Here is a 24,933-nt window from a genome sequence, read left to right as displayed (position 1 = left end):
TGTTGTTTTCATTGAAACTGGCAATTTTAACAAAATATCTTACAAATTAAAAACTCGTAAGTGAATACTATTTCATTATAACTTGTGAAAAAAGTTGCTACTTAATTTTTCTTACGTTTATAATTGGCCATTGAGCGAACTTAGTAGTAAATGGACAATCATTTACCTTTACAGTTGGGCCCTTCATATATATATTGTAGATATGTAAACGAAAAACTAAGCGCTTCACTGGATTTCATCAGGAACGCTCAAAATACTTAAAACCAGGGACGAGAAATACTTAAAACCAGGGACGAGAAATACTTAAAACCAGGGATGAGAAATACTTAAAACCAGGGACGAGAAATACTTAAAACCAGGGATGAGAAATACTTAAAACACGTCAGAAGCGTTATCATTTTAACAATTAAAAACTATTTGACATACCTGCGGTATACTTCGAAAGGTCAATGATGACTAGCAAAGGTCATTGGCAACGGATTGTTTACTTTTGATTGTTGTTATTTCGTCTGTATTATCATTTACTTAACCAATCAAGAGAAAGGACACAAAAAGGAGTCATAATTAGCTAAATGTTAAAATTCATCTTCCCGCTAAATGAAATAAGGCAATACAAATCGTGTAAGAGTCGACTGATAACAAAAAAATGGCCATACACATTTAACGTCACAGTACTCAAATTGCACCGAGTACCCAAATTGCATCGATTCAGCAAAAATAGTAGCGGAAATCTTACAAGATTTCTTTGAGATAAACAATTTGTATTTTTATGATTTGACATTATACACGTCTGTCAACACAGGTAAATATATTTAAATATATTAGTAAACAAAACGTTCAGAGTACATATCAACAGAAAGCCATCTTTTAAAAATGAGCAGATAAAATATGTTACAAGCATTCATTTCTTAAAAAATGAATAGTGAGCATGGACTAATGTCAAATTGTTCTAAATATTTGAAGAAATAAAACAAAACATCTGTTATTCGATTTTTAAGGATGTGAATTTCAGCATGGAGGCAATTTAAGTACTCTTCATTAATGACTCATGGATCGTTTGGAGGTTTGGAGGTTTGGAGGTTGGTTCAAACCAATTTTTTCTATGATTCAATATGGATTCAAACTTAAATTGGTATAACTATATAGTAAACAAGGATACATCTACAAAATAAACACAGAATGGAAACTTTTCTCTGGATCATAAATAAACGTAGGTGAAAAAACTGTCAAAATAGGTACAACTTGGGTACCCTCACGTTAAGAGATTTTGAGAATTATAAACTCGCTTGGTACCAATTCTCGTTATCAAATTTTCAATAAGAATTTTGTGATGAAAAGTTTAAACACTCTACGAATTCCATTAAACCTAACACACAAAATCATAAGACTTCTAGAAGTATACATTTACTACATGTGGAGCAGGATCTGCTTACCCTTCTGGAGCACCTGAGATCGCCCCCAGTTTTTGGTGGGGTTCGTGTTGCTTAGTCTTTAGTTTTCTATGTTGTGTCATCTGTACTATTATTTGGCTGTTTGTCTTTTTATTTTTGGACATGGCGTTGTCAGTTTGTTTTCGATCTATGAGTTTGACTGTCCCTCTGGTATCTTTCGTCCCTCTTTTTCTACCTCTGTCTAAGATTAGGCACTGGTACGTAAATTTATAGTCAATTGTGGTGCATGTATTTAAGATCATTTAATCTTGCTGTGATGTATAGAGCATAATGAATGGTAAAATTTGTGTCACGTTTTGTATCAACCCCTGGAATCTATTTCAACTAAAGGGGTGATATCAATGGAAGGTTGCATAAGCATTTGATACAAATAATACCAAATATTATTCACTTTATCATATATTTGAAAATGATAATTCTATGGTACTCCAAATCGGGATATGATGCACGGTGTGCAGTAAGGGGTAAGAGACATAGGTCAGTAAGGGGTAAGAGACACAGATCAGTAAGGGGTAAGAGACACAGATCAGTAAGGGGTAAGAGACACGGGTCAGTAAGGGGTAAGAGACATAGGTCAGTAAGGGGTAAGAGACACGGGTCAGTAAGGGGTAAGAGACACAGGTCAGTAAGGTAAGAGACACGGATCAGTAAAGGGTAAGAGACACAGATCAGTAAGGGATAAGAGACACAGGTTAGTAAGGGGTAAGAGACACAGATCAGTAAGGGGTAAGAGACACAGGTCAGTAAGGGGTAAGAGACACAGATCAGTAAGGGGTAAGAGACACAGGTTAGTAAGGGGTAAGAGACACGGGTCAGTAAGGGGTAAGAGACACAGATCAGTAAGGGGTAAGAGACACAGATCAGTAAGGGGTAAGAGACACAGGTTAGTAAGGGGTAAGAGACACGGGTCAGTAAGGGGTAAGAGACACAGGTCAGTAAGGGGTAAGAGACACAGGTCAGTAAGGGGTAAGAGACACGGGTCAGTAAGGGGTAAGAGACACGGGTCAGTAAGGGGTAAGAGACACAGATCAATAAGGGGTAAGAGACACGGGTCAGTAAGGGGTAAGAGACACGGGTCAGTAAGGGGTAAGAGACACGGGTCAGTAAGGTAAGAGACACGGATCAGTAAGGGGTAAGAGACACGGATCAGTAAGGGGTAAGAGACACGGGTCAGTAAGGGGTAAGAGACACAGGTCAGTAAGGGGTAAGAGACACGGGTCAGTAAGGGGTAAGAGACACAGGTCAGTAAGGTAAGAGACACGGATCAGTAAGGGGTAAGAGACACAGATCAGTAAGGGGTAAGAGACACAGGGTATGCGATTCAGAGTATTTGATATAGTTTAAATGTGGCATAAATACATTTCAGGTAAGCATGCTGTGACAATCATTGTATTAAGTAATTTACTGTTTGAATACCTTTTTACACATCAGATAATTTTTTTCATTACTTCCAAATTAATTAAAAGAGAACAGAAAAAGTTCTAATAAATTTTATGAAAAATATTTTCCTCTTATCGACCTACAGCGGTTTACTTATTGGCCCTTAGAGAAATGTGTTATTATTTGAATGGAATGCACTGACGAGTTATTTCTTATACTTATTAATCGTTTATTTCTATAACATTCTGTCGATTTCTTCGGTAGATTTCAATGAATACACAAGAAATCAATCATCAATTTCAATGGCCAAAACACAATTTTATTAAATGTTTATCTTAACCTTTTACATCGATACATCAGTAAAAAAAGTAGAGCAAAATAATGAAGATGGCTATGAATATCAGATGATGGCTATGAATATCAGTTGACCTTTTGAATAAATCAGAAATAACGGAGGTCAATCCATAGTTACTTCTGGTATCGCTTCACTGAATACGTTGCATTGAATTAATGGAAAATTTTACTGAAAGACATAAGAAATTAAGAGAATGTGTCATTTAAAAAAATGTCTTTTCCGCTTTCCGCTTTGAGCGGAGAAATCACACGGAAGCCCAGTGGCGGATCCAGAGGGGGGCGTAGAGGGCGTACGCCCCCCTTTGCTTGAACTTTTTTTTTTTTTTTTTTGTAAAATGATGAATCAGACTAGACTTCGTGAACTTTGCCATTTCCCGGTCGTGTATTTAATTTTTATGCGACAATTCTTTACTTATAAAGATATTTTTCGTTCGTATTTACTGTAATATATTATTGATTATGTCAGTCATATGTTTCGCTACGGTGGAGTTGATCTGTACTTTTGAAACGTCACTCAGTCATTTTGAAATTCAAATTACAGTAACACATTGCTTAGGCGGAGGATGACAAGCATGACGCCTTCAAAGCGACAAAGGATTGAGCAAGAACGTATTGACTTCTATTTCATATTTCCACTCAACAGAAAGTAATTCTCTATTACACTCTCATGAAAAAAAAAGTTCCACGGCAATATTATTTACCTACGAAAATATGTTTAACCCCACACGCCCCAGCCAATTAATAACATTGCTGAATAAAGGTACGGACCATTTGATTTGATATGGCAGTCTGAGATATTTTAGAGAAAAAAATTCTTACCCTGATTTTTGCCTTAAACAAAAATTCTATCCGTATCTGTAATGAAAACAATTATCGTGTCCCCTTTTTTGCTATAAGAAAAAAAAAATCCAACAGAATTATTCAGCATTAAATGAACATGGTGAATAAAAAACGGGCGTAATTTTTTTTTTTGGAGGGGAGGGGGGGTTGCATGTAAATCCCATATCTGACCGGAATGTCTGTTTCGCCGAACTGATATACTGAATACTTTTTTCAAGGCCCAACTGCAACCTGCCTGCTGGGTGTGGCCTTTATGTCTCCATTTGTCGACCGTCATTCACAACTTCGTTGTCATTTGATTTTCAGACTCATTCGTAGCCGTTGGTTGATTTGGAACCCCTCACTTCCCTTGTTGAGTGAAACATTTCAACCAAACATTTGGATAAAAATTGCTTGTTTGTCTTTGTTCGTGTCGGTCGTATTATAAACTTCATTGAATAGCCGTATATCATGTTTACAACAAGTAATCTGTGAGGTTATGCTAACTAACCATACAACAAACGAGAGTTTTCCATGTCCATTTTTTACTGACAAATCTCACATCAAATATAATAGTACATAGCTTTAGATCCATTCAATCATTTTATAATAGACAACTAATGGGGAGAATGCGGCATCAAAAATGTCCAACCCAAGCTTACCGGCACTTTAACTATAAAATATACATACCCCACGTTAGGAACCGTCACTAAAAATGTGCATTTTACACTTATTTTATGTTTTGTAGCCAAAAAAAAGGTCCCAAAAAATTTTCGCCTCGCTGCGCTCGGCAAATATTACATACTACGCCCCCCCTTTCCAAAATCCTGGATCCGCCCCTGAAGCCGGTTAGTAAATCATGCTGTCGATTTATTTGAATTCTTTTTTTCTTTTTTGGAAGTTGGAGAGAGGTTTCAACTGCTACGAAGCAAGTTCACACAATCTTGAATACCTACTTATTTTCGAATGCCAAAACTTTCGGTATTTTCAAACTCTGATCACAACAGTAAATGAAATGTAACAAATTAATGAATAAATGTTGGTTACTAACGTTCAGTTGCAGCTATTTCATGCATTTTCATGTCAACAAACATCAAAGATAAATTCGACTTTCTCTGCGGGTCTCAATGGACATACAATATAGTATAAGAGGTTTTAACCTGGAATTAGTGATACAAGTCATGTGTATCTCACAAGGAGTTTAGTGGCCTATAAATTATATACTATACTTAAAGGGACATAAGCTACGAGATATATATAAAAAAAATATATAAAAATATGATTTTTTTTGTTCAATCATTAATGAAAGTGAGATAGTGAAATAATAATTCGCTTTTAGCAGCCAATTAAGTTCAATTTTGCCAAAATAAGCTAAGAGACATCGCTGATGAATTATTCACTTGCAAGTGAATAATTCGACCCCATTGAATCCGTATTCATGTGACCTTCGATTTAACCCCTTAGCTGGAGATGGGTTACGCATGTATTCAGCTATTTTAAGGAAAAGAATATCAACATTGAAAGTGAAACAAGGATGAATCATTTGGTTGACTGATTCGATCCACAAAAAAATCATTCTTATTCAGGTACATACGACGATAAACTTACTTTTTTAGCCTTCAATATGAAATCAAACAGAATCGAAAAAAATCCAATTACACGTGGTCGCTATCTGTTTATATTTATATTTATATCCGGTTATATGACCGTCGGTAGTCTTCGGAGGTCATCTCGATGGTTAATTAAATGTCTAGACAAAAATACACACGAAATGTTGATACATATCGAGTCCATGCATTGTTAATTGTTTATTTTAGACTTTTTTGTAATTTGGATATATGTTTTAGTATGTAATAAATCAAATATGAGAATTTGAGTCAAATCGGTGAACATGAATTTGACAGCTAATGCCCCTTTAAAGATGAAGGGGCCAGAGATTTAAAGAATAATATATCTTTAAAAACAAACAACTGAATACTAACTGGTGTGTTTGTTGTTTGAGTTTATATATCAATAGTAAAAATAACTTGTGTTATTTACTATTTCTTCACAATCCCCACAAGTCTTTTAGTCATGTCAAAATAAGTGGGTATTTACAGACATATTTTGTCTGCATAAGAATTCTTACATGAATGGTCACGCGAACATGTAAATCTGTTTGTCTTCATGACTTTGACTGATAAAATTTATTGCAAAGCTTACATACAACATTGGAACATTTCATTCTATGCGATTGTTCAGACTATTTTGCTAAACCCACAAAATCATTTGTAAATTAATTTGACAGTAAATAATTCATTAAGATATAAAATACAGATTCAAATGTGCAATGAGACATTTTCTGTCATTACGTTGAAAAAATTATGTTTTCTCTCATTAAAAACCGGAATGATGACTTAATCTCTGCGTGAACAACCATTAAATCAGGAATAAGATTTCAATTTTAACATTTGTTAACTAAATGGGAGGCAGTCAGGCAAAGTTGCTTTTTGATGTTTTTGGCTTTTTCTTTCATACCATTGTAGGGATATGGCTCCCCATATAATGGTCTCACATAATCTACATCAATGTTTGCCTCTAAATATTTCTGATTTGAGGTGAGGTTTATATTAGTCCTCATATGTGGACCAAAATGCAATGATAACTTATTGTTTAACACTACGGTTATCTGTTCCTACTGTCAAGCAGGTATGGTCTTTTTTCCTGTTTGAATGGTTTTACACCAGTCGTTTTGGGACCCTTTATATCCTGCTGTTCGGTGTGAGCCAAGGCTTCGTGTTGAAGGCCGTTTTTTGACCTATAATGGTTTACTTTTACAAATTGTGACTTGGATGGAGAGTTGTCTAATTGGCACTCATACTCATCTTCTTATATCTATTAGTCAAATTTCTCAAAACTTTTGGAAATCCTTGATTTTCAGTGCTCCTCAACTTTGTTATTGATTTGGCTTTGCAAACGCGTTTTGATGCGAGCGCCACTGATGAGTTTTATGTAACGCTTGTCTTGTGAACTAAACCAGAGGCCTAATAGCTTAATACTTTGGTCTTTTGACCAACGAAACATACGTGTCATATTTAAACTGATACATGTATTTTTCAAGTAAAATAAATTTTAAAACAGAATAAGTTTTCAAAGTTTTAAAGAAAACTGTTTTCCTTACAAAGTGTAAATATATAATTACTCACATGATTTTTAAAAAAGCAAGTGACATATTGTCGAATAAAATTTCTTGGAAATAGATTTAAAAAAATATATCTACCTGAAGAGTCTTAGATCTGTAAAAACATTGTCACGTTATAATACTTTGACATGTGGTGAAGTGAAGATCAGTGAAGAGCAACTCTCAAACTGATTATTTTTCTGTTATACCTAATATCATATCTCTAAATTATCTTTGCATGACATCTCCGTATAACCACTTGTATAACTGAGAAATAAATTAAAGAAATCATATTCTGCCGACGACATTAGTCAAGGAAAAGCAATAGAAAATGATAATACATGTTTTTTTAGCTATTGTTACATGAAGTATCAATCTGTTCAATGAATTGTCTTCTAACCAATGAATTGTAAATAATTTTCTAACTGATTACATTTAAATGATAGCGAGTCTTCCATCAGCAAAGGTTGAATATTGTACCATTATTAATGTTACTTTGATCTGTTTGTGTGTAAATGATCGACTTTCTAGTATTTTGAACTTATTATACCAGAGAATCATTCAATTTGTTACATTTTTGTATATTCAATATAAGATATATACCTTGATAATAATCTTATATAAGAGGGCCTGGAAGGGGGATCCTTCATTTTTTTCTCTATACTTTGTTTATTTTGCCAAGTATTCATTATTTTCTTTCCTTAATTTTTTTTTTTGTTTGCCTATATTTCTCTATACTTTAACTTTATTAGCAATTTATTCTGCACCTTTTGCCCATTTTTAGCTCAAGTGAGCTTTTCTCATCACTTGGCGTCCGTCGTCCGTCGTCGTCCGTTAACTTTTACAAAAATCTTCTCCTCTGAAGCTACTAGACCAAATTTAACCAAACTTGGCCGCAATCATCATTAGGGTATCTAGATTTGAAAGTATGTCCGATGACCCCGCCTGCCTTCCAAGACGGCCGACATGTCTAAAAATAGAACATAGGGGAAAAATTCAAGTTTTGTCTATTATTTTGAAAACCGTTATAAATAGAGAAAATATGACAGGTAAAAAATATTGAGAATGTTGAGCTTTACCAATTGTTCATGGACGTCAATTTTATCATTTTTTTTCATTTTTGCTCCTTATCTTGAAAACTTTAACAGATAGAGAGAAACTTTAAGTTGCATAAATGACTAACAAGACAAGAACTACGAATAAGTAGGGATGGTCGAAATCGTCAGTCGACTTCTAATTAGAGTTATTGCCCTTTGAAACTGTAGATATTTTATATGTTTAAATCATGTTATCAAATGTCTAATAAAAACAAGTGTCGTTAACTGACTTTTACTTCGTAAATGTTCACGTTTGTCCCATTATTTTAATTAAATTTATATTCCAGGAATATTACCATATTATCTGTTTACCTTAATGCCAATCAATATCAGAGAAAAATAACTAAAGCCATATACTAATTTTATATTTCAAAAGAATAGACTGTAACGAAAAATAGTTTAATAGATTTAATATTGGAATTGTAAACCGAAACCTCCAAGTACAGATTGCAATTGCTTCGTCTTATACTGCATGGAATGGAATAATTGGTTAAGATAAATATAGTGACATGGTTGGACTTATAGTAACCTTATTGGACTTATAGTGACCATGTTGGATTATGGTATCTAAAAAGATATAAATCTACAGTCCAAAAATATCATTATCGATTTTGGTAAAATATCATTATCGATCTGGGTGATATCTAAAGAGCAAATGATTAGATAAGAAGTAATCACTTTTCGGTTTCCAACTTTTTTATTCTTAATCATTTATGACATGAACTCCTATGCCTTTTTTCAGAGGAATCAGTTTAGTAAACAAATGAATGTATGGCAAAGTAGCTGGCCTAAACATGAATTTACATGCCACTTGGGATAGTATACTCCCAAAAAAGAGAAGTTTGTATAAACTTTGTTAAACAGAAGGATGTTAATTCCAGTATCACTTGACGATTTTTTCTTCATTTGTCTTGGGGGCATAACCAAAAGTTAATACAGACTCCCAGAGACCTATAACAAGAGGATGGAAATACAAAGGGACAACCATAACGCATAAATGAAAAAAAAATCATTTTTTACACTAACCTGAATACGTAGTTTTCTTACACCAATCAATCGATTTGATTTTTTTATAAAAATAAATTCTTAAAAAGACAACAAAGAATTAAAAATTAACTTCTTAAAATCGTTTGATCCAAATAAAATTTTCTTTGGTAATTGTCTCCTGTTGAAATAAAATAGTGATATGACTATTTCATCTTTTAAGAATTTTCCTTTGAAAGGTAATTTATGGTGCTGTCCCAAATACTGAAATAATATTCACACAAAAATCCATTTAATCTATATCTTAGCTCTCTGAGTTGATGCCGTTGTTACTTTCAGGAAATAATAGTTTACAGTGATTGAGGAAAAATCAACAAATACAAAGCAATAATTTTCACTTCAAACAACTTCCGCTTTTTAATGAAAATATGTAAATGTATCATCTTTATTTCTCGTAAAGCATTTTTTGACTGATACATTATTGGAAAGACCCAATAGAATTTTAGTAAATTATTATCCAATTAATGTCCTAACATAATGATTAAACCAGTTGTATACCCTGATGAAATACTGTACATACCACGAGTTATTATGGTTAAATAATTATCTGCGTTTTTGGGTTTTTTTTTTTACTTTCATTCACCAATAAACCTTCTGATAATTAGTATAGTTAACCGCAATTCTGTAATTTGGTCATAGTCTATATACAGATCGGTATAATTACTGATTAGATGTCAAAGGAAGGTTATATATCAACTACATAGTTACTGACCATTCATTAAAAGTCATTCAATTGTTCAATTCAATTGCTCTAGAGAATGTCTTGACATTTGTCACCGGTCAAAGTATTGCAAAATGAAATGAAACAATGTAGTTGGTCAATATCATATCTTTAAAAAGGCGCTTTTCAAACTTCAGTGGTTCAGTTTGCTAATGAAATGTGAATACACACGTCAAAGTGTAGCAAAAAGAGTCAATGTATAGCAAAAAGAAACGAAACAATGAAGTTGGTCAATATCAATCTTTAAAACGGCTCCTTTAAAACTTCAGTGGTTCAGTTTGCTAATGAGATGTGAATACACACTTCACTAAATTCTAACATCTTGAGATTCGCTGAGAAAACTACCGAGGTTCAATTCGTTTGCCGAGAACTGTTACTCGTTACGGTAAATGTTTGCAGCTTTCTGATTAGCGATCGAGTTTGTCGCTAGCTGAAAGCTGTCTGTTGACCAGTATTTGACCGATTTTGCCAGTTACTCTGAAAATTAGAGGTAAACCGCCATGTGGTCAAATGTGTCAGTTACTTGCTGAAAGTTTGCGGTTAACCGCCATGTGATCGAGTGTGTCAGTTACTTTACGGACGCCGTTACGAGTTGGTTGAACGTTACGGAATACTAGTATCTGTTTCACAGATGACGACGGATATGTTCCAATCGTCGTAACCACAAACGTGACCTACCGAATTAGACTTATCATCGGGTTTGTACTTATATGAGCATCACGACGGGTGCCACATGTGGAGCATCTGAGATTGTCCCCGGTTTTTTGTGGGGTTCGTGGTGCTCAGTCTTTAGTTTTCTATTTTTGTCTTTTGGTCTTTTTCTTTTTTTGCCGTGGCGTTGTTAGTTTATTTTTGATTTATGAGTTTGAATGTCCATTTGGTATCTTTCGCCTTAAAGTTTGCGGTTTACCAGCATGTCATCTACCTTATCAGTTACCATGGTTACTCGCTGAAAGTTCTTTTCTCAATATTTTTTATTTTTAATATGTTTGAAATAAGCTGGTTATTTGAATTGAATTATAAATGAGCTGTTTTTATTAATTTCAAATTTGCCTTCCTGAAAGTAATGATTCTCACATTTGCAAATATTAAATATTTACTGGAAGAATATCTATATTGGTGTAACACAATTACTATTCATAAACCACTTAACGTGTACCTAAGTTGAATAGTGCTTGGCAACTGGCAATGACCATTTTTATCTATTTCAATTCAGTGATTGATTGATTGCTGTTTGTTTAACGTCCAGTGGCACATATTTCATGCATTTTAAGGACAAAAATAAATCTATAAAAAAATCAATAAATAGATTGACCTGGATGAAGGGTGGAATTTTTTAATTCCCACCGGAAACCAGGGTTTGTTGGAATGGACAGAAATGTAGCCTTGCAGCAGGCCCCATCCATATTTGCGGATATTCTTTAAGGTACAGCTAGACCCACCCCATATACGAAGCATTGAGTTTGATGAAAAGAATTGAAGCCAAAAAATGCAGGAAATAAAATAGGCTAAAACAATCAAGATTTTTTTTATTCATGAAATATAATTAAAGGGGTTCATTAGATTCGTCCTTCCTGTACATATCATTATGTGTAACTCTACCTTTTTCAGTTAGAAATAGGAAATTAGAAACGGTAACGAGGATATTCAAAGTCAATAACAAAGGCATTGCTAGTCAAACATAAAAATTGAGTCATTTTATATAAATATGCATGATAAGTTATCACATGCAAGTTATTTATTATTAATTAACCTCTCAACTTCTAGAATCAACATTTTGTATTTTAATTTCAGACACAAGGTAAAACTGAATAAAAGCTTGTACTGAAAACGAATTATCTTTGTGTCAGCTTACCGAGAAACAGCTGTAGACAATAATTTATTTTCAGTACATTTCATTCAATTTAAGAAAATTATTTTTTATGATTTCGTCCAAATAAATTACATGTCAAAAAGTACAGAATAGTGTCGAAATTTCCAATTAAATGCTCCACAAATACAATTATGTTTAACTGATAACTTCTTGATCAGACCAAATAAGCATCTATTATTGTATGTGCCTTTCTCAGCGTGAAACTCATAAAGTGCCAATTATCCAATGAGAAAGTATATATTTAAAGATATTTCAAAAACTATCTTTTATATATATATAGAATAGAACTACTATTTGAGATTTGTCAAATGTTTTTGTTCAACAGAGCTGCATACAGAAGGATGCATAATGTACATTTGATGTAGTAAATGCAAGTTTTGATGTACAGTTTTTTTTAAATCTCATTCAAAGCATCATTTCGATTACATAAAAACACATAGACAATAAGTCTAATGACTATCTCCAAGTGCGGATCCAGGATTTTGAAAGGGGCCTGGCAAGCCAACATTCGGTGTGATACTTGTAAAAAGGCTATGCATTTATCATATAAGTATCTTCATAACGGGGGACCGGGCACCCTACAACCCCCCCCCTCTTAACCCGCCTCTGGTCTTTCCGGACAATGTAGAAGCAGACAATAAGTCTTAGGACCTATCTTCTCGGGACATTGATAGGCATACAAAATGTCTGAAGGTCACCTATCTGGACTGTGAAAGGCAGATAATAGGTCTGACGGTAATCTCACCGGACAATGTATGACAGGCAACTTTCTCCACACTTGTAAAACAGTCAACAGGTTTGATGTCATCTTTCAAGCAATTGCACGGCTGGCAATATGTTTCAATGGTAATCTATCTCCTTCAAGTGTAAAGCAGGCAAGTATAAAACAAACAATAGATCTGGCGGTATCTGTAAGGACATTGTAAGATAGACAATATATCGGACGGTCATCTCTCTCCTTCAAGTGTAAGGGAGACAAGTACAAAACGGACAATAGATCTGACGGTATATGTGTAGGACATTGTACGACAGACAATATATCGGACGGTAAACTCTCGGGCAAGTATAAAACGGACAATAGATCTGGCGGTATCTGTCAGGACATTGTAAGACAGACAATATATCGGACGGTAATCTCTCGGGCAAGTATAAAACGGACAATAAATCTGACGGTATCGTTTAGGACATTGTAAGACAGACAATATATCGGACGGTAATCTCTCGGGCAAGTATAAAACGGACAATAGATCTGGCGGTATCTGTCAGGACATTGTGAGACAGACAATATATCGGACGGTAATCTCTCGAGCAAGTATAAAACAGACAATAGATCTGACGGTATCTGTAATGAAATTGTAAGACGGACAATATGTCTACGGTAATCGCTCTCCTTCAAGTGTAAGGAAGGCAAGTATACAGCGAACAATATATATCTGAGGGTATCTGTCCAGATATTGTAAAACAGGCAATACGTCGGACGGCAATCTCTCCGGGCATTGTAAGGCAGACAATATGTCTGACCGCAATTTCTCCCGACTGTGTGAAGCAGTCAATGTGTTTGACGGTAATCTCTCCGGACATTGCAAAACAGACGTCTTACAGACATCTTCGGGGAGAAGACTGGCAATATATCTGACCGCAATCTCTACACACTACATGTAAAACAGTCAGTAGGTCTGACGGTCGTCCCGCCGGTACTAGCAAGACAGACGTCTTACCGACATCTCAACGGACATTGTAATTCTGGCAATATCTCAGACCGCAATCTTTCAGTCAAAAGGTCTGACGAGCATTTCTCTGATGACTGAAATACAGGTAATGTCACTAAAGGCTGCCAATAGGTCTTACGGTCATCTCTCCGGACAGTATAAGGTCCACACTAGGTCTCACGAAATATACTATTAGTATAGTATCCAGATGATTCTGTAAGTAGCATTACAAATATTTATTTTTATCGCTTTTTTATTTATTTTTATTTTTTAAGTTTTTGTGAGTGTGGATTTTTTTCAGTTATTGAAGAGGTTGAAAAGATATTTTGGACAGTTAATGTTTTCAAGATCTGCTATTTTGGACAAGTTTTTATAGCATGATAGTAAATTCAATAATACACAATGTATTAGGGAAATCGTGTTCCCTTATTTGACATTTGCACACTTTATTTCTCCAATATACAATCTGGTGAATGTAATGAGTTTGTCTATGTATTACAAACATGATTTACCCGTGGCTTAGTTCTTATGAATACTTTTACTCGACAGATCATACAAACAACTTTTACATATCACTATTGTAGTAATTACTTTATTCCTGTGAAGACCGAACACATTCTTGAATCACCAATTATATCTATAAACGTATAAGCATTCTTAATATGAAATACGACCGGCTAAAGAAGTTAAAAATCTCTCATGTTAGGAATGAATATTAAACAATCAAAACTTTAAAAAGTTAAAAGCATCATAACGAATCGGGAAACATGCATAGCCCTTCTCGTTTTCATTAAATATGTGATGAAAAAAACAAACTGCACTGACTGGGCCTATCTTTTTTTCAATTTCTAAGTTTTTTAACTGATAGCAAGTCAAGACTTTAATGTCTTAGTGACTGTGTTATATGATATCTATTTTTACTACCTTACACCTTTAAAAAATATGTTCTCCCCTACCATCTATTTTACGTGAAGGGAGGACTTCATGTTTTATTTGAATAATGGTTATAAATGTTTTTAATCGTTTACCCCATTTTTGTGTTTTCTTTTTCCTATAAGTGGTTTTATTCGTTCTATTTGACAAGATTGTAATTCTATAAGTATCCATCCAGTGTTTTCTTCTTTCAAACACATTTGACATGTTTGCAAGTTTTGGGGAAAAATAATAGAATTAAGTAATGTGGAATAATTGCTCATAAGACACATCATTTATATTCATAAAAGACACTTGGATTTTTAAAAGTGATACTTTTACCTTTCCTTTTATTCGAAGTATTAAACTTATGCATTTATTTTCACACGTTTACTGTGAAGCTAGTTGTGATAAATATAAAGGGATACTTACTTTTATATACGTTCCTTCGACAATTAATCCAAACCAATTATTAATCAAAGTGAACACACGTCTGGAATAAAACAAAACAGAAATAAAACTTTTATGCCAGATTTCCAATTAGTAGTGAATATGTTTTTGTAAGGAATTTGTTTATAAGAACGATTAACGGTTTTATCCAATGGAAAATTGACAGTCCAGAATCAATACAGAGAATGTAAGATTAGTATTGCTATCTGATCAGCTGCCTCCTATAAACTGCCACAGAATTAGTTATTCTACACAAAATACTCAATTATTTCTGTCCGAGAAAATTAACAACGACAATAAGTTGCTATATTTTCACAATCATACTTAACTAACTATTTGAGAAAGAAGAAAGATTTTAAAATATGCACTTTAGACAAGAAAATATGTAAATATCAGCACGATTTACTTTTGTCAGCATTTACCGAGGAACAAGCGTGTACAACATATGACAAGCATTATATAGTCCTAGAAGTCTAATGTTGTGAATATGTTTAACCATGAAATGAAAGACAAGATCTATGTAGACAAATCCAGAGAAAATAAGATTACACACCAAGAAAACAGAACTTGACAATAGTTCAATACAAATAACATTTAGAATGAATTCCTCTGCCTTCTTGGATGTATTTTCACTGTTGATAAGAGAGCTTACAAATACAATGTATGTGCATTGTCGGCAAATATCAAATTTATTTGTATGAGCTTTAGAAACGGGCCAAAAAGCGATGCTCACCGAGTACAATGTACATATATTGTTTTTATCCTGTAATTTACACCCGGCACGTTTAGGTCAAATAGTTGTCTCCGATTTTTCAAAGAAATCGACATAGTTTAAATGCGGACCGCGAAGAGAACCCCAAAATTAACTGTTATCCAAAAAGAAATATTCACATTACCGTTTGCTCAACATGGACGCGGAGTAACAGGAGACTTTATTTGTACAAGTACAAATAAAGCAAAAAAAAGTATCTGCGTACATGTTATTTGTACAATAGTTGGCTGATTGCAGGATCAAGTATTGTAAGAGTTGTGATGTCAAATTGTAAATTAAGATAAAAAGTAAAGAAAGGATGTGCTCTCGGAGTTAACAGTGAATCTGACAATTATTTCTAACTTCTTTGTTATAATATAAAATAATGAGATGTGGTGTGATTACCAAAAAAGACAACTATTCACCAGAGTCAAAATGAAGCAGATTTAAGTCCATAAGTTATTTGAATTGTATATCATCTTTTAACTTGCTACTTTTTTTTGAATTATTCATTTGCATTGTATTCTCAAAGTCACTTGTACCTATGTATTATTTATCTATTATGAGGTTTAACCACAAAATGAAAAATCAAACCTCGAAAAGCACCTAATTCGATAGACAATCGGAGCAAAACTATACTATAGAAAGGATTTTCGGAGTCACACCGAAAAGGGGTTTAATACACTAATATTTTGATAAAGAGATCATGCTTCTAATATCCGCTACTTTAATTTTAGAAATGTTTTAGAGAGCAACTTAATAACAGAATAATTAAAAGACTAATCTGGAGGTATTGTACAAAACTCCACATGCAGAATAAATGAACAGTTTCATGTTTTAGTTGTCAGCATTATCTGAAGAAAATATGAAATGTAAATTGTTAGCCATTCATTAAAGCGAAAGCTTACCTTAAAACGAACGGCTGCAGTCCTTTTGCACCAACTGTTATTTTTTAAGACATATCATTTGCGCCAAATTTTATTTTTCAAAATGTATCAATTGTGCCACAATACGGAATTTATTGGCGCAAAATTACCCGAATTCATATTCATCAAATCAACGTTGTCTATCTGTTGTCATATTTCAGTCCATAATTCATATACTAAAATATAACAATATATGGGATAAACGGGGCTATTGGAACACAAGGAAGATCTAGAACGGAACGAAAAAGTGGCGTTGCAGAACAAAAGACTGTATTGCTATCGTATAACAGCTGAGCATATACTACTATTTCAATTGAACTTTTTTACCATATGTTGTAAAAATACAACGATTTTAAGAAACAGACGTTATGAAGAAAAGATAAAAGAAACATTTGTCGTTGAAAATTTCAAGAAAAATGAAAAAGAGAACTAAGCCGTCGAGACCATGTTTGTGTCTTAATCTACAAATTTCAGTCTTCAATCTTATATGGTGTCTATGATTCCTATGTAAAACAAATAGATCGTATGTATAATGATCATGATGGAACTATCATATTCGTGAATAATCTCGCCATATCAAATAATAACACTTATTAAAGTTTGATTTGGGACTATCGAAATGCAAATTATAATAAATGTAACGAGCTCATTGATACTTTTGATTGGGAATTGATAATTGATAATGAATGCTGACAATAGTATGGATCAAAATTGTATGTAAGTTACTTGTATAATATTTCTTAAATTATGTGATATCTCGAAAGCTTTTGATAGGGTATGGCATACTTGCCTCTTAATAAATTTAGCATATGTTATTGATGGAAAACTGTACAACAAGTTTGAAAATTATATTTCAAATAGAATACAAAGCGCTTTTTGTTTTAAGTTCATCAAAGCCTTTAGGGAATACTAATGCAGGAGTTCCACAAGGCTCTGTATTAGGTCCCCTATTATTCCCTAATTATGTAAATGACATAGTTGATAATTTGAAAAGTTTAACTCGATTATTTGCTGATGAAACATTCCTTTCTTATTCCAGTAGTAGCCCATACACAATAGAGAGTGTCTTAAACGGCGATTTAGAACAAATCTCAACATGGTCTAAAGATTGGCTAATAAGTTTTAATCCTAATAAGACAAGGGCTATGACCTTCTGTTGCAATACTCCCCCTGATGGTAATGAAATTGAATTTCAAATTCAAGCCGTAGAATGTGTCTCCTGTCATAAACACTTATGAATTACTTTTGATACCAACAGTAACTTCCACACACATATAGAAAACATAATATATTGTACAAGCACAACATTAAATGTTCTTAAAAAATATGTATTGAATTGAAATTATCTTGACATTTATTAGACCAATTATAGAATATGCATGTGAGTTATATGATGGTTGTACTCAACAAGATTCTGGCAGTTTAAAGCCTGTTCAGTAGGAAGCAGGGAGAATAGTAACTAGGTTGCCCGTGTATGCTAGTCTCGAACCTATATAGTTCGAAACAGGCTGGCAATTGCTAGCGTACAGAAGAAAGTCAAGAAAGCTCAATATGTTCTATTCTTTACATAATGGGACTTCCCCGATTTTTAAATGCACCCACTTGTTGGTTAAATATCTTATTCTGATTTGCGAAATAGTAACAATTATGAGTACCCCGTTATAGACTATATATAACAAGAAAATCATTTTTTCCATCTACTTCTATTGATCGGGATAGCCTTAACCTTGACATACGGACTTCCCGAAAAATAAATATATTTAAACGAAAGGTGAAAACCAAATTAATACAGCCACCCTCCTACTTTAGTTGTGGTGATAGAAAACTAAATATCATTCATACACGTTTGAGAAATTATGCAGTTCCTCAAATGCAGATCTGCAGCTTGTATTAAACCCAATTCACATTTTTTTCGAGTGCCCTTTTTAGATTATGAAGCAAGAGAAACTTTTTTTTAAATTAGAAAGATATGCAATATCATTATTGAGGTACTATTGGTGACGGTGAACTTACATTTCAGAAAAATATAGAAATTTTTGAGTCTGTACAATCTTATATCAGAATTACACCAAGATTCAGAACATAATACAATTAAAATTCTGAATTCCTATGCTTTCTCACACTTCACTCATGTCCAATCTTATCTAATATTTCATATTATATTGTTTTTTTTTGTTTTTTGTTTGCTTTTATGTATAGCTTGTATTACATGCATTCCTATTATGTTTTCGTCATTATCTAATGTATATTGTGTTTATATTTGAATAGGAAGAGGACGTCACTTATGTTGTTGTAAATTGTGTCCAATCCCTTTTACTACTTTTGCAAATAAAATATGTTTAAATTAAATTATGACCTCTGACTAAAATGCTATTTTAGCTTTTAGCGACATGAAATGACTTTTACTTTGCCATTGTATATTCAAATTTGTAATCGTATTTTTAATTTTTGGCGCGAACGATAGTAGGTATACATATATTCCAAAACGAGTGGCGCAGACAAAATATTGCCGCAAATGAGTGGTCGTGCAAACGTAATATCGCCGCAAATAAATTGTGGCGCTAACGGATTTCTTCCGCCTATAATGTAAAGATTTGCTGTGAGATCTCGCACAAGGTGGGACAAAAAAACAAACATATACTATATGCTTTAAGTTTCCTGGCATTTATTTCCACCATTTGTTTATTTATTGTATTTAAAGAAACTTTCCTATCCTATTTATATATTTTTTATGTAAAATTTTATACACTGCCTTTTAAAGATTTGAGAAGGTCTTTACAATCCATGGTTACTAAAAACCACCTGCACTCAGAGAATGATAATGTATAGTTAATGCAATGTATTGCCCGTTTAGTTAAGGAAATGTTTATCTTCATTAGACAAACGTTGGTTTTATTATAATTTTCCCTATGTCCGCAGTTTACCTCAAGATTTTAGTTATATCTACTTTAAATTCATATGGTCAATATAACAGGTTAATGTAGCAAATCTAATCAAATGGCAGTAACTTTGCAGAGAGTTTTATCGAAGTATCATAAAAATGACTTTGTTTTTATCTGGATACACTGTGTCCGTACTATTTTAGTAGAATGTAATATCCTAATGTATCGGAATGGTCGCAAAGAGACATTTTTTTAGAGAGATCTAGCAATCAGACAGTTAATGACCATTCTTGGTTTAAATAACAAAAACAAATGCACTTTAAGGCCTTTAAAAATCAATACCCATATCCACTGGCAACTTGAGAAGTAGAACAAAAACATTAATAAGGGGAATCATTGACAATTCTTTTAATTTCTGAAACAATAGCGGAATCACAAGCAAAATCACTTTGTATACAATAGAATTACATTGTATTTCTGTATGATAAAAAGAAATATTATGATAAGCATATGAAACAACATACTCCTGAAAACTGGACAATAGTTAAATAAACAACAGCAAAATTTAGACGAACCGTAATCGACAGTAATCTTTAACATGTACCAATAATCCGATATACATTTTAAAGGAATTTCATAAATCAACTGACGAAGTCTTTCCACAAGAATTGTAAAATACTTTGTCCCTTTTATTCGGAGGTGCCTATATAAATTATATCTTATAGAATAGCATAGTCCCTTACAATTGATTTATTCTGTTGTTCCTCTGCTAGTTGTGTGTTATAAGTTTTGGAACATGTCCTCTTCACGCGATAGTATTCTGTTGTTGTTCCCCTGCTAGTTGTGTGTTATAAGTTTTGGAACATGTTCTCTTCACGCGATAGTATTCTGTTGTTGTTCCCCTGCTAGTTGTGTGTTATAAGTTTTGGAACATGTCCTCTTCACGCGATAGTATTCTGTTGTTGTTCCTCTGCTAGTTGTGTGTTATAAGTTTTGGAACATGTTCTCTTCACGCGATAGTATTCTGTTGTTGTTCCCCTGCTAGTTGTGTGTTATAAGTTTTGGAACATGTCCTCTTCACGCGATAGTATTCTGTTGTTGTTCCCCTGCTAGTTGTGTGTTATAAGTTTTGGAACATGTTCTCTTCACGCGATAGTATTCTGTTGTTGTTCCTCTGCTAGTTGTGTGTTATAAGTTTTGGAACATGTCCTCTTCACGCGATAGTATTCTGTTGTTGTTCCCCTGCTAGTTGTGTGTTATAAGTTTTGGAACATGTTCTCTTCACGCGATAGTATTCTGTTGTTGTTCCCCTGCTAGTTGTGTGTTATAAGTTTTGGAACATGTCCTCTTCACGCGATAGTATTCTGTTGTTGTTCCTCTGCTAGTTGTGTGTTATAAGTTTTGGAACATGTTCTCTTCACGCGATAGTATTTAGTTGCCTTGAAACGTTCTGTTATCGTTTCATTTGTTGTAACTTTTACTGGACGAAATGTATAATTCTAGATTAAAAATAATAAAAATTTAACTGCCAATTCATTAAAAAGTTGCGTGATTGGTTGATGGTCGTTTGGGTAGCACGTGCAGACGCAAATATTTTAGGAGAATCTAGGACGATTTTATTTTAAGAAAAAAAATAGAATTTAACTAATTTTGAGAAAGTTGAGAAAGTTGACACAAAATATAATTAGTCTATTCTTTTCGCCTTTTTTTAATATTAAGAAAGAACAATCAGATGTTTCTACCATTCTCAAACTGATAACATCATTATACTGCTGATCTGAACAATGTATCGCCTTGTCCTTGTAAATTAATGAAACCTAATTGGATTGGTGGTGAACGAAATCGCATTACTTTTCTTTTGGACACTACTTCAACCTTCTTGACCACTTCCTTTTCACAGAAATATAATCTTAATTTAACGTATTCTTACAAAAAAAAATTAACAAGTAGGCCCTTGAGCTAGGAAGACTTTCTCATTCAAAATAGTCGATAAAGATATCAATAAACAAGGGCGATAATAAACTGGACTTCAACTCAGACGTACATATGATTGATTCAAAATGTGATTACGATGGATAAAAATGCATGGTCTCGTTCCTTTCTGTTTTGAATTTTGCAATTTCTAGAATTTACAGCTTCAAATAGACTAACAATAACTTTCTGTAGAAACAATATCTTATCGTGGCTTGTTCTATAATAAAAAAATATTTCTATTTTTTTATTTTTATTAATTATTCAAAATAGACATTCAAAGGGCATTTAACAATGAACCCAAGTATGTAATCTTTCATTCCCACCAAAATCCCCCACCCCGAAAAAATGACATTATTATATCAATCTATGCGTATGAACACACGGGCTACGATTTATTGGTTCTAATTCACCACTACGATAATTTTCAATTCCGTGTTTGTCTATTCTGTGGCTTAGAATACCTGTGTTTGTCTATTCTGTGGAATACCTGTGTTTGTCTATTCTGTGGAATACCTGTGTTTGCCTTGGTTGTGGTATACCCGTGTTTGCCTGGTCTGGTGAATACACATGTTTGTCTATTCTGTAGTATACCCGTGTTTTGCCTGGTCTGGTGAATACACATGTTTGTCTATTCTGTGGTATACCCGTGTTTGCCTGGTCTGGTGAATACACATGTTTGTCTATTCTGTGGTATACCCGTGTTTTGCCTGGTCTGGTGAATACACATGTTTGTCTATTCTGTGGTATACCCGTGTTTGCCTGGTCTGATGAATACACATGTTTGTCTATTCTGTGGTATACCCGTGTTTTGCCTGGTCAGGGGAATACACATGTTTGTCTATTCTGTGGTATACCCGTGTTTTGCCTGGTCAGGGGAATACACATGTTTGTCTATTCTGTGGTACACCAGTGTTTTGCCTGGTCAGGGGAATACACATGTTTGTCTATTCTGTGGTATACCCGTGTTTTTCCTTGTCAGGGGAATACGCATGTTTGTCTATTCTGATGTATACCCGTGTTTTGCCTGGTCAGGGGAATACACGTGTTTGTCTATTCTGTGGTACACCAGTGTTTTGCCTGGTCTGGGGAATACACATGTTTGTCTATTCTGTGGTATACCTGTGTTTTGCCTGGTCTGGGGAATACACGTGTTTGTATATTCTGTGGTACACCCGTGTTTGCCTGGTTTGTGGTATACCTGTGATTGTCTGGTTTGTGGTATACCTGTGATAGTCTGGTTTGTGGTATACCTGTGTTTGTCTGGTTTGTGGTATACCTGCGTTAGCCTGGTTTGTGGTATACATTTTTTGTACCTGTGTTTGTCCGATTTGTGGTATACATGCGTTAATCTGGTTTGTGGTATACCTGCATTTGCCTGGTTTATTGTATACCTGTGTTTGCCTGGTTTGTGGTATACCTGTGTTTGCCTGGTTTGTGGCATACATATGTTTGTCTATTCTGTGATATACCTGTGTTTGCCTGGTTTGTGGTATACCTGTGTTTGTCTAATTTGTGGTATACTTGTGTTTGTCCGGTTTGTTGCATACCTGTGTTTGTCTGGTTTGTGGTATAGTTACCTGCGTTAGCCTGGTTTGTGGTATACCTGCGTTAGCCTGGTTTGTGGTATACCTGCGTTAGCCTGGTTTGTGGTATACCTTTGTTTGTCCGGTTTGTGGTATACATGCGTTAATCTGGTTTGTGGTATACCTGCGTTTGTCTGGTTTGTGGTATAGTTACCTGCGTTTGACTGGTTTGTTGTATACCTGTGTTTGCCTGGTTTGTGGTATACATGTGTTTGCCTGGTTTGTGGTATACCTTTGTTTGTCCGGTTTGTGGTATACATGCGTTAATCTGGTTTGTGGTATACATGTGTTTGCCTGGTTTGTGGTACACCTGCGTTTGTCTGGTTTGAGGTGTATCTGTATTTTGCGTTGGTTGTGGTATACACTAGAACTTGTGAGATATTTTCTGATCATCAGATTTACAACTTTATGATTGATGTCAACTGTTGATAAAACAGTACCACAACGATTATTTTCCATAAAGCTATTGCAGCGGCCTTACACAATGTCAAGAAGTCGCTATTTCAGAGATATTCAGTAATTGGAAACATTCTTCTGACAGTTGCCAATATAAAAATCATACATGCAATGTCTAAAGTGTATCTGGCATCCACACCATTTGTCGTTTTCGACTTCCATAAAAACACTCAATAACCATATATCCATGAATATTCAAGTACAGAGAGATGAACAAACCGCTCTAAAGGAGGAAGAAACCAGAATGTGTCCATAGTACACAGATGCCTCACTCGCACTATAATTTGCTATTTTCAGTGGACCGTGAAATTGGGGTCAAAACTCTAACTTGGCATTACAATTAGAAAGATCATATCATAGGAAACATGTGTACTAAGTTTCAAGTTGATTGGACTTCAACTTCATCAAAAACTACCTTGGCCAAAAACTTTAACCTGAAGCGGGAAAGACGGACGGGCGGACGGACGGACGAACGAACGAAAGAACGCACAGACCGAAAAACATAATGCCCCTCTACTATCGTAGATGGGGCATACAAATACACGAGGTTATTCCATTTAAAAATTCTACACGTGTCGATCTTATCATTCGTAACTTTCTTGTCAAAATCTAAAATAGGTATAGAAATAGTATTATTTGATATCTTATTAGACTAGAAAACGCAACAGTGTAACACAAAGAAAGCCATCTGGGACCTAGCAGAAAAAGTGACTACTGATTGATGTGTTGATTAATTCATAATTTCATGGTTTAATGTTTTAAACTAATGCATATTATGAAAGATGAAGGCTTCCCTTCGGATACTATTAAAGACATCCTCAATATCTGGTTTTTGCTAATGGTAGCATATACACACGAATTGCAGTATAACTTTATCTCTACACGCAACCCAGGAATATTGTTTATTAAATTATCTAAATATTAATTCTACAGCGCTTGAATTATCAAGAATTATCATAAATCACATTTCTTAGTTGGAAATTAGTTTAAGGCCATTTATGTATATATCTGTTTCGCAATCTGAGAGACGTGTGTGGTGTATTTGCCTTTGTCAATCAATGAAATTTATGTTTCACAGACCAGTAAACTAGACAATCCATCAAATTCGAGTTAAAAATTGAAACTTTCATGATTTCTTTACTCAATGATTATTCATAACAGCAAAATGACAAAAAATATTATATTTGTTTCTACTTTATTTTGCTTTATTTTATCACACGGAATAAAATTTTCTTTTTGTAGACCTTCGTGTTAGTGCATGATCGTTTAATATAAACGTATGATGCGCTGGTGAAGCGTTACAATGTTTGCGACACGTGTGTCTAACGTTCTAGAACAAGCATTGATAAACCAAAAAGTTAAAACTTAATTTTTGCATTACTCTAATTGAA

General features: G+C 34.0%; 1 protein-coding gene across 3 annotated transcripts in view; it reads right to left on the bottom strand.

The window, feature by feature from the left end:
* LOC127700656 (dopamine D2-like receptor) overlaps positions 1-24,933 on the bottom strand; it is a 218,537-nt gene that overhangs the window by 162,266 nt on the left and 31,338 nt on the right. For 2 of the 3 annotated variants that reach the window (XM_052204220.1, XM_052204222.1), the window contains exon 1: positions 14,953-15,162. The gene's annotated coding sequence lies outside the window, so the exon portion shown is untranslated. Of the gene's footprint in view, positions 1-14,952; positions 15,163-24,933 lie in introns of those variants that run through there. The other variant, XM_052204221.1, reaches the window with a different exon arrangement.

This window comes from Mytilus californianus, unplaced genomic scaffold (assembly GCF_021869535.1).
Source record: "Mytilus californianus isolate M0D057914Y unplaced genomic scaffold, xbMytCali1.0.p SCAF_5, whole genome shotgun sequence".
NCBI classification, from domain to species: Eukaryota; Metazoa; Mollusca; class Bivalvia; order Mytilida; family Mytilidae; genus Mytilus; species Mytilus californianus.
This window is presented reverse-complemented; position numbering and strand designations above follow the sequence as displayed.